A 17,062-nucleotide genomic window follows, 5' to 3' on the forward strand; every position below is an offset into this window, starting at 1 on the left:
TCTAAATAAAATACAAAATAGGGCTGGGGATAGGGCTCAGTGGTTGAGTGCCCCCGAGTTCAATCCCTGGTACCCCCCCTCCTCCACAAAAAAGAAGAGGGGAAGCTAAGCACTGGCAAGGATCTGGAGCAATTTGCAGTTCATCAACACGTTGCTGGTGGCAGAGAAAGTTGGTTCAACTCCTGCACAAAACTGTCAGTCTACTAAATCTACACATGCATGTATGCTATGACCTAGAATTGCCACTTCTAGGTATTTACCCTAGAGAAATGAGCCACTTAAGTCTACACAAAGACTTGTGCAAGAACGTTCACAGAACATAAATTCATGCCAAGTGTTGCCACACACGCTGTAATCCTAGCAACTTGGGAGGCTGAGGAAGGGATCGCAAATTTGAAACCAGCCTTGGCAATTTAGCAAGAATCTGTCTCAAGATAAAAAATAAAAAAGGACTGGGGATGTGGCTCAGTGGTTAAGCATCCCTGGGTTCATTCCCCAGTACCAAAGGGGAAAAAAAAAAAGTCATAGCTCCACAGGTCTGGAAATACCCCACTGTTCATTAGCAGGAGAACAGATCAACAAATGGTGTCTTGTTTTTCAAATGGAATATAGTTAGCCCTCTGTCCACAGGTTCTGCTTCTGAAGTTTCAGCTAACATCTGGTTAAAAATATTTGGGGAAAAACTGCATCAAAATTCTATCTGAAAAGACTGTTACTATCAGTCTAGAAAGTTCCCTCATACCTCACTCACCCTGGCAAACAATGCTCTGATTTTTTTTCTACCATAGAATAGTTTTCCATATAAATGGAATCACAAAGTACATATAAAACCTTTACTATACAGACTTTTTTTTTTTTTTTTGATACTGGGGATTGAATTCAGTGCTTTTAACACTGAGATGTATCTCCAGCACATTTTTTATTTTGAGACAGGGTCTCATTGAGTTGCTCAGGCCCTTGCTCAGTTGCTGAGGCTGGCCTTGAATTGGCAATTCTCCTGCCTCAGCCTCCTGAGTTGCTGGGATTACAGGTGTGGCTACTACCATTTTGATGTTCATCCATTTTGTTATGTGTATCAAAACTTTGCTCCTTTTTCAAGCTGGTAGTATTCCATGAATAACTGTTTGATAGATATTCATTGGTTCCCCTCTCCCCAGTTTGTGTGTATTATAAAAAAAAAGCTGTTATGAATATTCTTGCATTAAAAAATTCCATCTGAACTGAACATGTACAGAATTTCTCATCATAATTCCCTAAACAATACAGTATAACAACTGTTTACACAGCATTTACGTCGTATTGGATATTATTCTTCATCCAGAGCTGATTGAAAATAAACAGGAGGATGCTAGGTGCAGTGATGCACGCTTTAATCTCAGCTACCCAGGAGGCGGAGGCAGGGGGATCATAAGCTCAAGGCCAGCCTTAGTGACTTAGTGGGACCCAATCTCAAAATGAGAATTAAAAAGGGCTGGGGGCACCTGGGGATAGAGCTCAGTTGGTAGAGTGTTTGCCTCACATGCGCAAGGCCCTGGGATCAATCCCCAGTACCACCAAAAGATAAAAAGGGCCTGGGGTGTACCTCTGTGGTAGAAAACCCCTGGGTTCAATCCCCAGTAATACTAAATAAATAGAGAAACAAAACGTACAGGAGAATTTGGGGAAGTTATATATAAATACTATTTCATTTTATATAAGAGACTTGAGCATTTTTGTATCTTCAGGGTGCCTTGGAACCAATCCCCTCTGGCTATGAGGGACAAGCATACTGTGTTCTGTGTATGAAAGGACAATCTCGGTGTCTATGCAGCACCATGGATGAATCTGGCAAAGAATATGCAAGCTAAAAGAAGCCAGACCCCAAAAGCAGTACCTGCTATTTGAGTCTGTTCATATAAAGTTCAAGGGCAGGCAAAACCAATCTATGTTGATTGCAATCAAAATAGTGGTGACCAGGGTCAGGAGGGGAGTAGCGAAGGAAAGGAGCAAGAGAGACTTTGTAAGGTGCTGGAAAAGAACTCTTCTTAGACCTGTTGGTGATCATGTGTAAGAGCTTATCAAGCCAACCCTAAGGCCAGGAGCTTTATGTATGTTCTATCCCAAGAAAAAATACTGAATATAGGAGGGGTCTTACCATTCCAGGGCTCACGGTACAGATGCTGAGCAAGGGTCAGGCCTGTGTCGCGGGGGACCTGTCGTCCGGTACCTTTATGCCAGGACGGGTTATTGCAAGGTCTCTGTGGCCAGCCTTCTCCTTGGGGCTCCAGAAAGTTGGAGAAGAGAAAGCAAAGTTACCCCCTGCCCCCAGAGCTGGCTCCTCAGCAGCCCCTTTCCTCTCTGTCCACAAACCTGTGCTGTCTACAGGCTCAGTTCCAGGTGGTGAACTGACACCAGCCGGGCTCTGGGAGCGTCAGAGTCCTGGACAGTCTTCCCGCCCTCCCCAGCCTGCCCCTCCCTGGACGCTGACTCACGCTTCCCAAGCCTTGCCCTTTCCTCCAGAATCCTCCTTGGGGGACATTTTCTGTCCCCATTACCAAAGTTTGGTCCCAGCCACCAGCCTCCTCTCCGTTCTCTCTGCCTCCTGTCTCACCCAGAACCCTCCTCCTCCTCTCAGCAGCCATTTCTAAAACGACCCCATCATGCTTCCTCTGGAGGGGTGGTACCCCTCCTCTGACTTTAGCTGTCCAGATTCTCTCCCGTCTTCAAAGCCTCAGATCAAAGGCCACCTCCTCCAGGAAGCCATCACATTCAATCAGCAAATATCAATGGGCACCTAAGTGCGCCAGGCCCTGTGCCAACCACGGAGGACCCAGGGGGAGAAGACAGATGCACCCGCGCCTGGAGAGTCGGGCAGTTAGGCCATGCCAGTGCCCGTGTGCTTCCTGGGGCGCTGACCTCACTGCGCTGTTAGCTCCTTGAGGAGGGGGCTCACTTTGGGTTCTGGCAGGGAGGAGAAGGCTGTAACTGCTGAGTGACTGAGTGAATGGATGATGAAAGGCGAGACCAAGCTCCTCCCTCCCTTATTTGTTCTCCAAACTTCAGGTTTAGCTGGGTTGAGAGACACCGTTAGGACGAGAAGGCAAATGTGGCACCAACGGATGAAGAATCCGGTGACAGGTCACGAGTGGGACCACCTTTTGCGAAATCACATCCTCTACGGTCACTGTTTGACAAGTCCTTTTTCTGAAATAGCCTTCCTTCCTTCCTTCCTTCCTCTTTCCTCCTTTCCTCCCTTCTTTCTTTTTCCTGCTGTGCTGGAGGTGGAACCCAGGGCCTTTCCGGGCTAGGCAAGTGCTCTACCGTAGACTCAGGAACTTCGACCTGTAACGAAACAACTGTTAAATGTTAAAGCACCAAAGAAACTGTGTGATCAAAAGATCTGCAATAAGCCAAGGGCAGCGGTGCACTCCTACAATCCCAGCTGCTTGAGAGACTGAGACTGCAGTTCAAGTTCAAGGCCAGCCCGGGCAAGTTAGTGAGACCCTGTCTCAAAAAGAGCTGGGGATGCAGCTCAGTGGGACTCTCTGGGTTCAATCCTCAGTACTGCCTTCCCCGCAATTTTAAAAAAAGTAATAAGAAACATTATTGCTAAGGTGACCAAAGAATGAAGATCTGGGATGGCACAGACTGTAGCCAGAATGGATTCGCTCCCATTCCGCATTTACTCGCTGTGTCTCCTTGAGCAAAACCTAACCTCTCTGTGCCTCCCTTTGCCATCTGTCAATGAAAAGAGCAGGAGGTCCTACCTGATATGGTTGCTTGTGGGGATTCAATGAGTTCACATTTTAAAGTGCTGAAAAGAGCAGCTGTCCTGACACCCACAGTTACTTATTGTCACATATAAAACGGGCCGTTCCAGGAGTCGGCTGTCCTCTGGGACCGAGGTGGGAGTCCTGGGCAGGAAGGCCCCTGCCTTGACTCATCTTCTGCTGCTGTGTCTAAATACCCGACGGGTTCACTCCACGTCGGAAGCTCTGCACGGCCGGCGGAGCAAGCCCAGGTTTCTCTTAACTTCCCGGGGTCACATTCAAGCCATAGCAGCCCCTCCCAACCATGGCCTTCAGCAGGCAGGACAACTGGGTTCCAGTCCCTAACCAGCTTCACTCAAGTCCTGGGCCTCCCAGTCCCCAGCTAAGCCCCTTTGGTTCCAGCTCTCGGGGTTTCTCCCCTGGGAAGTGAGTGCTGCTGTTTTAGCCAAGTCTGTGGCGACATCTAGTGGCAAAATGGAGAACTGCCTAACCTTTGAAAACATCAACCTATTAGTAATTATTAATTATGGTGTATGCCTGGTACCTTAACCATCTTAATTAATTTCAGTGTGGTCCTGTAAAACTTACCATTATTGTGCTTCTTCTATAGTTGGGGAAAGAAGGTTCAGAGAGAGGGAATCAGCTCACTAAGGCTGTAGGTGTCAGCTGGATTTGAACTCAGGCCATATGGACCTGCCGTTAAATTTCTGGGAGGGTTTACTGAAGGTTGATCCCGGAGGTGCTTTAACACTGACCTACATTTTCAGTCCTTTCACTTTTTTTTTTCAAATTTTGAGACAGGGTCTCACTAAGTTATTGAGGCTGCCCAGGAACTTGTGATCCTCCTGCCTCAGCCTCCTGAGTTGCTGGGATCATAGGTGTGCACCACCATATCCAGGCTGAAGTCTGAGTTTTTAATCTATGTTGGGCCCTTGGATGAGTACTGGGAAAATGAAAAATGGTGTTCCTGCCCTTTTACAGAACCTAGAGAGATTCTGTGACTATTTTAGAGGAAATTGATGAGGACCGGGACCCATGCTTGGACAAACTGTGAAATATCTATCTTGAAGAATTTAGGACATGGAGACTCTTCCTCTCCCAGGGTCCAAGCTCTTTCCAGAAGATTATGAGACCCTGGTAAGGACCAGCTGCGAGATCCAAACTGTAGAGTCCCAGCTGCCATATATCCATCCATTCACCCGGCCCCACAGGAAACATTTATTGAGCACCTACTATAAGCCCCAGGTCCCTGATTTGCATTTCTAAAAGGTCACTCTGGCTGAAGTCAGTGGATTGGAGAAGAAGAGGGGCCTGGGGAGACCTCGGCGGGTGCAGCCGGGAGGTCCTGGTGGTGGGGTCCCGGGAAACGGGGGAGGGCTGCCGTGTGGCTTGTCCTGGAGGCAGGGCTGTCGAGGGTTCTGACGTGAGGGGGCGAGGAAAGGGCTCTGGTCCTCCTTGGGGTTTGGGTGGCGAGGTGCGTGGGTTGGCTTTTGGTGAAATGGGTGGAAGTGAGGGGGCAGCACCATTTGTTGGATAGTCTATCTTTTCTCCAATGCATGTTTTTGGTGCCTTTGCCAAAAACAATGTATGAGATAAACGTATTTAAAAAACAATGTATGAGATAAACGTATGTATGTGGGTTGGTCCCTGTGTCTTAGATTCTGTACTATTTTAATGTCAATACCCTGCTGTTTTTGTTATTATAGCTCTGTAGTATAGTTTAAGGTCTGGTATTGTAATACCTCCTGCTTCACTCTTCTTGCTAAGGATTGATGTGGCTCTTCTAGGTCTCTTATTTTTCCAAATGTATTTCATGGATAGCTTTTTCTAGTTCTATGAAGAATGTCATTGGGATTTTAATAGGAATTGCATTAAATCTGTGTAACGGTTTTGGTAGTAGGGATACTTGCACAATATGAATCTCACCTGTCCAAGAACATAGGAGGTCTTTCCATCTTCCAAGGTCTTCTTCAATTTCTTTCCTTAGTGTTCTCTAGTTTTCGTGGTCTTCCCCCTCTTTTGTTACATTGATTCCCAAGAATTTTGTTTTTTTTTTTTAAGGCTATTGTGAATGGGGTAGTTTTCCTAATTTCTCTCTCAGAGGATTCATCACTGATGTATGGAAATGCATTTGATCTGTGGGTGTTGATTTTATATCCTGCTACTCTGCTGAATTCATTTATTGGCTCTAGGAGTTTTCTGATGGAAGTTTTGGGATCTTCTAAATATAGAATCATGTCATGGGCAAATAGTGATGTTTTGAGCTCTTTTTCCCTGATTTGTACCCTTTAATTTCTTTCATCTGTCTAATTGCTCTGGCTAGAGTTTCCAGGCCTGTGTTGAATAGAAGTGGTGAAAGAGGGCATCCCTGTCTTGTTCTAGTTTTTAAAGGGAATTCTTTCAGTTTTTCTCCATTTAGAATGATGCTGGCCTTGGGGGTAGTATAGATAGCTTCTACAATGTTGAGGTATGTTCCTACTCTCCCTAGTTTTTCCAGCGTTTTGAAAATGAAGGGGTGCTGTATTTCGTCAAATGCTTTTTCTGCATCTATTGAGATGACCATATGGTTCTTGACTTTAAGCCTATTAATGGGACGAATTATGTTTATTGATTTTCATATGTTGAAGCAACCTTGCATCCCAGGGATGAACCCCACTTGATCATGATGCACTATTTTAAAATATGTTTTTTGTATGAGATTTGCCAGAATTTTATTGAGAATTTTTGCATTTATGTTCATCAGAGATATTGGTCTGTAGTTTTCTTTCCTCGGTGATCTTTGTCTGCTTTTGATACCGAATGATACTAGCCTCATACAATAAGTTTGGAAGGGCTCCCTCTTTTTATATTTCTTGGAATAATTTGAGGAGTATTGGTGTTAGTTCTTCTTTGAAGGTCTTGTTGAACTTGGCTGAGAATCTGTCTGGTCCTGGGCTTTTCTTGGTAGGTAGGCTTCTGAGGGTGTCTTCTGTTTTATTGCTTGAATTTGATCCGTTTAAATTGTGTGTGTCCTCTTGATTCAGTTTGGCTAGTTCATATGTCTTTAGAAATTTGTTGATGTCTTCAACATTTTCTATTTTATTGGAATATCAATTTTGAAAATAATTTCTAATTATCTTCTGTATCCCAATAGTATCCATCGTGACATTTCCTTTTTCATCATGAATTTTAGTGATTTCATTTTTTTTCTCTCTTTCTATTCATTAATGTAGCTAAGGGTTTATCAATTCTATTTATTTTTTTCAAAGAACCAACTTTTCATTTTTTCAACTTTTTGAATTGTTTCTTTTGTTTCAATTTTATTGATTTCAGCTCCGATTTTAATTATCTCCTGTCTTTTTTCTGCTTTTGATGTTGATTTGTCCATATCTTTCTAGGGCTTTGAGATGTGATATGAGGTCAGTCATTTGTTGACTTTTTATTCTTTCAATAAACGAGCTCAATGCAATGAACTTTCCTCTTAGCACTGCCTTCACGGTGTCCCAGAGATTTTGATGTGTCCTACTGGGGTTTTCATTTACCTCTAGTGTTGTGTTCTTCACAACTGAAACACTCAGGGTCACTCCAGGTGAACTGGGCTGCATGAGATGATCACACAAGACACAGAGATACCTTTTTCTTTGGGGTCCTGTGGTGGCTTCTCTGACCTTAAGGGTCCGCAGAAAGAAAGAGACGGAGAGCGAGAGAGAGCACATGCTGAATGCTTTTATTGTGGAGAAGCCCTTCAAAGGAGGCAGGGGGTCAGGTTTCAGGGGGTCGAGTCTAGCTTCCTGATGTCTGCTGTCAGCAGGTTGACTGACACCTAGGAAGGCCATGCCCAAAGGCAGAGCAAGAGAAGGGGACACACAAAGGGAATTTCCCGGGAACATTCTATCTCAAACAGGACAAAGGGGTAGGGTCACAAAAGAATCAGTGAGTGTAGCCAACCCCAGGTGCTAGTGGGGAGCAGGGCCTGCAGTCAGGGGCGGGGGTTGGGAGGGACCCCGAGGATCAGAAGACTGGCCTTGCTATCTGAGCAGGGGAAAGGCCAGGTCCCGAGTCATGGCACTGCCGCGCCGGACGACAGTGTTCAGAACCCCGTGGTGCATGGAAGGCGTGGTACCTCACGTGGCTCCCCACGCATGATAATGTGCCTTGGCGTGGGTCTGCTGCCATTTTGTACATTTGGGGTCCTGTAAGCCTCTTATTGCTGATTTTTCATTTCGTTCTTTAGATTTGGGAAATTTTCTGATATTAGGTCATTGAAAAGATGGTGCATTCCTTTGGTTTGTATCTCCACACACCTCCATCTATTCTGATAAATCTTAAATGTAAGCTTTTCACATTACCCCATATTCCTTGGAAGTTCTGTTCATGATTCCTTACCATCTTCTCGGTACGGTCGACTTTATTTTCAAGAGTATGGACTTTGTCTTCATTGCTTGAAGTTCTGTCTTCCAAGTGGTTTGGTCTGTTGGTGACGCTTTCTATTGAATTTATCATTTGGTTTATGGATTCCTTCATTTTGAAGATTTCTACTCCCCCCGCCCCCCCCCACCCACCATCTCTGACTCTTTATTGAAATGATCTTTCACTTCCTGTTTTTTCTCATTGATTTCACTTCTTACACTATCCTTTACTTCGTACATCAGTTCAACTAGGTACATTCTGAACTCCTTCTCTGACATTTCTCCTACGGTGTTATCTACAGATTCTATTGTTGGGACATCTTGGGGTTTTTTGAGGTGATTTGTTCCCTGAGTTTTCATGCTGTTTGTGTGATTTCCCATCTAGCAGTATGGATCGGAGGGAGTAGGGTTTCTACCCTGTAGTCTTCTGGTATCCCTGAAGGCTTCCAGGACCTTATTTTTAAGGGGGAGACCAATATTAACAGCATCCAAATGCAAGCAATATACAACCTTAAACCAAATAGCTCCTGTTAAGGTGTCTACAGTTTTGTTGCAATAAACAGAAATGATGTGTTTAATTATTGTCTACAATATAAACAGTAAGTATGCTAAAAGTGCTGTTTCAAATGATGGAGAGTGAGGAAACAGAAGTAGTGTAGGGTGTGATGTTTATGAGGGAGAAGGAGAGAAGAGAGGGGTAAAAGTTTATAGTAAGAGTGAAGGAGGAATTAATAGAGGTTGGCTGTTAGCATGAGAGAGGTGAGAAAGAGAATCCAGGGAGCTAGATAAGTGTGAGAAAAAAAATATATGATACATACAGATTTTTAAAAAGTAAAAATATAAGAATACACAACAAAACTGTACTATACTATTCAGACATCCCACTCCTCAATAAATTGATGCATAAAAAAATATTTGGATTCAAAGATGGTAGAGATGTGAAAGAGAGGTCAAAAAAAGAAAGAAAGAAAGAAGGAAAGAAAAAAGAAAATATAAAGAAAATCTCTATGGAAAATTGACTGTGTCCATTGGCTTTCAAAATTTTTTCTCAGCTTCCCTTCACTGCTGATAGGTGGGTTGTCTGAAGTTTGATGGTAGCTCCAGTCTGGTGGGTGCTGAACCAGTTGGTGGGTGAGCCGTTAGCAAGATGCCCTCACACCCTCTTTCAGTCTTCCCACCCACTGTAGCTGGCTGCTTCCGACCCTGTGCACTTCCGGACTCACTGAGCTAGAGAGTGCCTGGTTTTCTCCAGTTTCTCCAACCTGTGCTCTCGGTGGGGAACTGCTCCCAGTCTCTGGCTTTCTGTAAGCTTGCCAGACCCAGACTGACCCAGGCAGACCCAGCTGCAATCTGACTGACCGGGCTTCAGCTTCCCAGGCTCTGCCTGGCTGCAGTCCCCCGATCCCAATGCCATCCCAACTTGCAGAGAGACCTCCAGGGATGCACTCACCCAAAGGAGTGACCCTGCAAAGAGGCAGCCAGATGGTGGCCACTAGCACACCCAGCAGGAAGACCTCAGGTGCAACCAGCCCTGCAGGTACCCAGATGATACATCTCCAGGCCCTGGCAGATGTCCCAAGATTGCGGCAGCCACATGTAACCAAACCTGAGGGGACCCGGATAATGGACTTCCAGGGAACAACAGGCAGTGAGCATTTGACAGGTGCTCTGTAGGCACTCCTTGGGTGGCTGTGGGCAATGGGCAGGTCAAAGCAGGTGACGGTCAGGCAAAAGGCAGGCAATATACTGGTGAAGGACTGGGTGATCCAGAGGACGAACGGTGGAGGTGGGGGCAAAGAACAGGGGATCAGTAGGCAGTGAGGGCTGCCTTGCAGAGAAACAGTATTTCCTCTGCTTGAATCCTGAGTCATAGAGTGACAGGGAATGCAGTCTCCTTCTCACAATATACTCTTAAATTTAAAAAATGAGTTATATAAAAAATATAAGTGGTAAAATGAATGAATGCATAAGTAAAGTCTTATATACTAGTGGCAAATAATTGGAAATTGATTTTTAAAAATTTCACTTACACCAGCATCAAATAATAAAATTCTTAGAAACGAATCTAACAAAAAGTATTTAAGACCTTTACACTAAAAACTGTAAAATATTGCCAGAAATTAAAAGAAAAGAAATTAAAGAAAACCTAAATAAATGGAGAGATGTACTATGTTCATGGATTGGATGACTCAAAAATAGGAAATTATTTCATACCAAATCGTTCTTTAAATTAAACATAATCTCAAGCAAAAATTGCAAAGACTTATTTTCTACATAAGTTGACAAGAGTATTCTAATTTTATAATGAAAGGACCTAAATAACCAAAGCAAAGTTGAAGAGGAACAAAGTTGAATGGTTTACTTTACCTGATTTTAAGACCTACTTATAAAGGCCTCAGTAATCAATACAGTTTGGTGTTGGCAAAAATATAGAATATACATCTGTGCTGGGGCACGTCTCATTCTATTTGACAGCATGTGGGTTTCTGCTGCATGAATGAATTATGTTACTTCAACTTTGTTGAAGTATAATTTACACAAAATAGAATGAAACCATTTTAAGGATACGATTAGAAGATTTTGTTTTCAAATTTTATTGAGGCATAATTGAGGTAGAGCTAACTTTACATATTTTAATGGTACAATTTTGGGAACATGTGTATATCTGTGAAACCAGCTATTTTGGTCAGTTTTGCATCGCTGTGACCAAAATACCCAACAAGAACAACTTAGAGGGGGAAAGTTTGTTTGGGGCTCACAGGTTCAGCCCAAGATGCGGCAGCATGTAAAGGGGGACCTCCAAGCAGCCAACAGAAGAGGAAAGAGAAGGGGGAAGGGGCCACAAGGCAGATGAACCCTTCCAGGGCATGACCTCAGCGGCCATCTCCAGCCATGCCCCACCTGCCTACAGTCACCACCCAGTCAGTCTATTCAAACTAGAACAGACCGATTAGGTTACAGGGCTCACAATCCCATCACTTTACCTCCAAACATTCCTGCATCAGCACAGGCACTTTGGGGGGAGGACACGTATATTCAAACCATCACACCATTACTATAACCAAGATCGTGAGCCTTTTCATTGAAACTCAAAAGTGTTCTTCTGTCCATTTATAACTTTCTTGCCTTTAGCCTTGTCTCCAGGCAACCACTGATTTGCTTTATGAAATCTTTTAAAAATGGAAACATACTGAGATGACCTTTTGTATGTTCACATGTGTTTTCTAGCTTGCATTGATCGAACCAGCCTTGAATTCCTGGGATTAAACTCTCTTGATCACAATGCATTATACTCTTTATATTTTGTTACATTTGGCTTTACTGTGGACTACATCTATGTTCATGGAGAGCATTGTACTATTTTTTTAATTGCCTCTGTCTGGTTTATATCTAGGTAATATAGGTCTCATAAAATGAATTGGGATGGGTTCCTTTCTTTTTGGATTTTATGAAAAAGTAGCATCTTATTACAAATCATTTTAAATTTCTAGCAATATCCCTTTTTTTGCAGAAGATTTAAAAATTCTTTTATTTGTTCTTTTTAGATATACATGATAGAGGAGCATATTTTGACATATTATACATACATGGAATGTAACTTATTCTAATTAGGATCCCATTCTTGTGGTTGTACATGATGTGGAGTTTCACTGGTCATGTGTTCGTATGTGAACCTAGGAAAGTCATGTCCAATTCATTCTACTGTCTTTCCTTTTCTCATGCCCCGTTCTTTCTCTTCATTTCCCCTTTGTCTAGTGCAATGAACTTCTATTCCTCCCCCAACCTTCCATCCCCCCACTTCTGCTGTGTGTTAGCATCTGCAGATCAGAGTGAACATTAGGCTTTTGGGTTTCGGGAGCTGACTTATTTCACTTAGCATGATAGTCTCCAGTTCCATTCATTTACTGGCAAATGCCATTGCAGTTTTCTTTATAGCTGAGTAATATTTCACTGTGTATATATACCACATATTCTTTATCCATTCATCTGTTGAGGGGCACCTAGGTTGGTTCCATAGCTTAGTTGTTGTGAATTGAGCTGCTTCATACATTGATGTGGCTACATAACTGTAATATGCTAGCAACATCTTTGATCCTAAAGATAAGTCCAAGACCAAGATGCCAGCAGACTCAGAGACTGGTGAGGGCCTTCTGGTTCATAGATGGTGCCTTTTGACTGAGTCCCCACACAGTGGAAGAGGTGAGCTAGCTCTCTGATCTCCTCTCTGTCTCTTACGTACTGGGGATTGAACCTAGAGGAGCTTTAACACTGAGCTACATTGTACCACCCCCTTTTATTTATTTATTTTTTTTTGGAGACAGGCTCTCATTAAGTTTCTTATGGCCTCACTCATTTGCTGAGACTGGCCTCAAAATTGTGATCCTCTTGCCTCCCAAGTTGCTGGGATTACAAGTATGTGCCACGCACCTAGCTGATGTCTGTCTGTCTGTCTGTCTGTCTGTCTGTCTGTCTCTCTCTCCTCTCTCTCTCATTTCATTGTTGATGGACCTTTCTTTTATTTGCTTATTTATATGTGGTGCTGAGGATTGAACCCAGTGCCTCACACTTATGAGGCAAGCGCTCTACCACTGAGCCACAACTCCAGCCCCCTGCTGTCTCTTTTTTAAGGGAACTAATTCCATTCATGAGTGCTGAGCCCTTGTGAGTCAATCGTCTTTAAAAGGCCCCATCTCCAAAAACCATCACACTGGTGTCACAGGTGTCAACATGAAGGGGGGGGGACACAGACATTTTGCCATAGCCCTTGCTTTCTTGGTGGCTGACTCTTCTTGTGTAGTGCAAAGAGTGAAACCATTTGCAGGAGAAGGACAGTTCTCCGGGTGGACTTGAACCAACCCAGTGCTCCTTCTCTTCTTCCTTGTAGTTCTCAAGAACGGGAGTGTCCAGGGGATGAACATCCTGAGATGAGGAGAAACTGCCTGGAACAGCCGGTCTCTGTCCCAGCCCCTAAAGGAACAGGATTCCCTGCAACACAGAAGCCCAGAGTGTCATGTCGCCCCTGAGGTGTAGAAGCCAAGGAGGGCTGCTTTCTGGGGTCCCTCAGCTGTGGTACTGTTGAGGGCCACAGCCAGTTGGGATGACGCATGGCATTTTGCCAGAAGGGAGTGGTTGAGAGGTGACACCAGGGACCATTGAGATGATGATGGTTATGTTAAGCTGTGTATTCAATTGTATATAGACCTTTACTATCCAGCAATAGGACGCCTCTTGCTGCCTCGGCGCCCGCTACTTTGGAGTTCCCCTTGAGTTCTTGCAGGGTTTGGAGGGAGTTGGCATGGAGCCCAGTGGAAAGGAGAGAGAGTTCCCGGGAAGTGTGCGTGGAGTGCTGGTGGAGTTCGGGCAATAAAGTTTCCTGTTTGAACATACAAGTGCTTTGTGGCAGCTCCATTATTTGTGCCCAGCCAGACTGCAGCAATTGGTGGCCCTTGTGGGGGATGCCTGAAGCTTGGGGGTAAGTGAAATTGCTCGCCCCGAGGAAGAGAGAGAATGGGTGACCATTTCAAAAAACAATGTGTTCTTGTTTTGAATTGTTTTGTTTTTGTTTCAAGCTGCCTGTTCCTAGAACTTTCTCAGGCAAACTGGGGAAAATGGTTGGCTCAAGGTTTGAAGATAGAGATAGAAATAGACCACGAATATACATTTCAAGAAAATAGGAAAATTGCTACAATGCATTTTTGTTCCGTTTTGGTTTCATTCTGTTTTGGTTTTATTTTGTGTTATCTTGTTGGGTTGCGTTATCTTTATAGTAGATCAGAAATTAGTAAAAAACAAACTGAAAGAGTGTTAAGTAAATTGTTAGAGGTTCAGACTATGGTAGAAGACATTTTAGTTCAAGTAAAAGAGAAGGTCTCTCGAGCTAGTCAGAGGAAGAAAATTTAAAGGAAAAGGGGCTATCAGGGGAAAAGTTACAACAGGAGGTTGCTACTAACACCTTTCTATCACTAGAGGGCGTAAGTGTCCAACCAACAGCTCCACCTATGGAGACAACATATACTGGGGGGCCCCCAACCCCCATAGTTGATAGATGGGATCCAGAGACAGGACCTCAAAGATTAGCATGCCCTGTACTTGAGCAGGCAGGAGGGCAGCAAATTCACTGTGCTCTAGATTTCAAAACAGTGAAGCAGCTAAAGGAGGCTGCAACAACCTATAGTCCTCAAGCACCCTTCACTGTAAACATGGTCGAATCCATTATCAACTTGGACATGACGCCAGCAGATTGGACTAGTATGTGTAAAGCTGTGCTAAATGGAGGACAATATCTGTTATGGAAGGTTGCCAATCAGGAATTTTGCACGGAGACAGCTAGGCGAAATGCAGCAGCTGGTTATCCTCAGAGAAATCTAGATATGTTGTTAGGAAAGGGACCTTATGAGGATCAGCAGCAACAAATTGAATATGATCCTGCCATATATTCACAAATTGCTGCAGATGTGGTTAGGGCATGGAAGACATTACAAGGACATGGAGATTTACAAGGTCAATTATCTAAGGTTGTACAAGGAGCTAATTAACCTTACGCTGAATTTGTAGATAGGCTTATTCAAACAGCTACTAGAGTTTTTGGGGATACAAAACAAGCAATGCCATTAATTAAACAGTTAGCCTATGCACAAGCCAATAAGTGGTGCAAATAGGCCATTAGACCATGGAAACATGAAGATTTAAACACATATATTAAATTATGTAGAGACATTAATGAACAGGGGCAAGTCTTGGCAGCTGCAGTAAAACAGGCTTTAGATGCCAGGCCAAAAACATGCTACAAGTGTGAACAAACAGGACATTTTAAAAGGAGTTGCCCCATAGGAGGAGGGTTTAACAAAGCTAGGTATCAAAGGAGTAGAATACCAGGTATTTGCCCACGATGCTGTACAGGGAGACATTGGGCTAATGAATGCTGTTCTCACCATAGAGGATACTCCGTTATCAAAAAAAAACAAGGACCAGGTGTTTACCCACAATATCGTGGAGAAAGGCATCGGGCTCCATTGCAAAAAACGGACAGGGGGCCCAATACTCCGGGGCCCACGACCACAAATATATGGGGCACTGGAGGAACCCAGCAACCCCATCAGGGTAGTGCCCAGGACAGATTATCTATTAGATCCCTCATCAGACAAACCAGAGGGAGCGCAGGGTTGGACATCTGCGCCTCCGCCAGAGAAGTACTAACTCCAGAGATGGGAATTCAAATCATTCCCACAGGAGTAAAAGGACCTCTTCCCCAAGGAACAGTAGGCTTATTATTAGGATGCAGTTCTTCTACTCTAAAAGGACTTATGATAAGTCCTGGGGTAATTGATCCTGATTATGAAAGTGAAATAAAAATTATAGGTAGCTCTCCAAGAGGTACATCAATAATTTCACCAGGAGATAGAATAGCACAGTTATTAATAATACCCAGCCTACATGATAAATTTTCCAGTCGTACTATAGAAAGAGGTTCCAGGGGATTAGGCTCCACAGGTGTAGATTGGGCTATGCTTTCTTTAAATTTAGATTCTCGCCCAATGCTAAAACTAAATATTCAAGTACATGAATTTAATGGGCTACTGGATACAGGTGCAGACCTTAGCATCATCTCTCGTCAAGAATGGCCAAAACATTGGCAATTACAACAAGCCACTCAAACGCTTCGAGGCCTAGGAGTGGTGACTAATCCCCATAGAAGTGCAATGGTATTAGATTGGAAGGATCCTGAAGGATGTGAATATGTATTGGATCATATTCCTATAAATTTATGGGGATGAGATGTCCTAGATCAATTAGGTTTGACATTAACAAATAACATCAATCCAAATGTGCCCAGTATTATGGCTAGACAAGGTTTTAGGAAAGGAAAAAGATTAGGAGAACAAGAACAAGGTATAGCAGCACCAATACAAATAGATCAAGGAGTGGACAGACATGGATTGGATTTTCAGAAAGGGCCACTGAGACAATAAAAATTACTTGGAAATCAGAAAGAACAGTATGGGTTCCTCAGTGGCCCCTGACTAAAGAAAAGATACAAGCAGCCCATGACCTTGTCAAACAACAATTAGCAGAGGGACATATACAACTTTCCATATCTCCCCATAATACTCCCATTTTATCATTAAAAAGAAATCTGGTAAGTGGAGATTATTGCAAGATTTAAGAGCCATTAATAACGAGATGGTTATTATGGGACCTGCTCAATCGGGGATTCCGGAATTGTCTGCTTTGCCAAAAACCTGGTATGTTTTATCTATAGATATTAAAGATTGTTTTTTTTTTCAATTCCAATTCATCCTGAGGATAGTCCACGTTTTGCATTTACTATCCTTGCACTGAATCATGAAGGTCCCAATCAGAGATACGAGTGGAAAGTACTCCCTCAAGGGATGGCCTACAGCCCAACGATGTGTCAAATTTATGTTAACAAAGTAATCCAGCCACTTAGAAATCAAAATCCTGAACTACAAATATTTCACTATATGGATGATGTATTATTACCACACAAAGATAAAAACACATTGCTAGAGTGTTATGCCACATTTACAAACTTGCTGAGGGCCATTGCCAAGTAGGAATGACGCATTGAAATTTCCTTGCCAGCGTACCCCATGTTAAATGGACTTGCCTTGGAAATCCGCTGTGACCTTGCATGTGTGTTTGAGAAAGGTGACCCTGCTCAAGGACGAGGGTGGATCCAGGTTTAAGGTGTATCCTGCAGGTTTGAGGAAGTATCCCGCTCCTTGGGTTTAGGGCGTTCCCGGTTTAAGACAAGTTTAAGGCATTCCCAGTTTAAGACAATCTGGTTTTAGGGAAGTTCCAGGTTTAAGTTTATTGCTGCTGGGAATAGGGCGTTCCTGCTGCCTGAGTTCCCGTTGCGTTCTCATGGAATTGAGAAAGTATTTTGGGACGTGAATTGGTGGG

This window comes from Ictidomys tridecemlineatus, chromosome 5 (assembly GCF_052094955.1).
Source record: "Ictidomys tridecemlineatus isolate mIctTri1 chromosome 5, mIctTri1.hap1, whole genome shotgun sequence".
NCBI classification, from domain to species: Eukaryota; Metazoa; Chordata; class Mammalia; order Rodentia; family Sciuridae; genus Ictidomys; species Ictidomys tridecemlineatus.